This window comes from Gavialis gangeticus, unplaced genomic scaffold (assembly GCF_001723915.1).
Source record: "Gavialis gangeticus isolate Ggan-Ray unplaced genomic scaffold, GavGan_comp1, whole genome shotgun sequence".
NCBI lineage: Eukaryota > Metazoa > Chordata > Crocodylia > Gavialidae > Gavialis > Gavialis gangeticus.
The window spans coordinates 100,351,582-100,352,199 of NW_017729033.1; positions in this window are offsets into that span (position 1 = coordinate 100,351,582).

Consider the following 618-nt stretch of genomic DNA (forward strand, 5'->3'; position numbering starts at 1 on the left):
GGGCCCTGTACTTGACCAGGAAGGTGCCCAGAGACTGCAGGGCCACTTTCCTCTCATTTGTCTGTGCACATTTCCAGGCAGAGCACCAGTGGGCAGTGTCCACTGGCTCCTTGAATGCTTTTGAAGACCAGTGGGTGCAGCCTGGGGGGCTCTGCTCGGTGTCCCCCTCTGGAGAACTTCTTTTCACATTTTGAACCTTTGACCCCCACATCACTCCTACTCTTTTCTTCCTTAGTTTCATAGTCTCTACGGTCGGAAGGGACCTGTGTAGATCATCTAGTCCAACCCCCTGCCATGGCAAGAAATAGTACAGGGGTCAAATGACCCCAGCAAGGTGTTCACCTAACCTCCTCTTAAAAACCCCCAGGGTAGGAGCCTGCACCACTTCTCTTGGAAGTTGGTTCCAGATCCTAGCCGCTCTGACCGTGAAGTAGTGCCTCCTGATATCAAACCTAAACCTACCCTCTGCCAGCTTGTGACCGTTTATCTGGTCACTCCTGGCAGTGCTCAGGAGAACAGGGACTCCCACAATGCCTGCTGATCCCCCCTGACTAGTTTATAACAGGCCACTAGATCCCCCCTCAGCCTTCTCTTTTGGGGGCTGAACAGGTTCAGGTC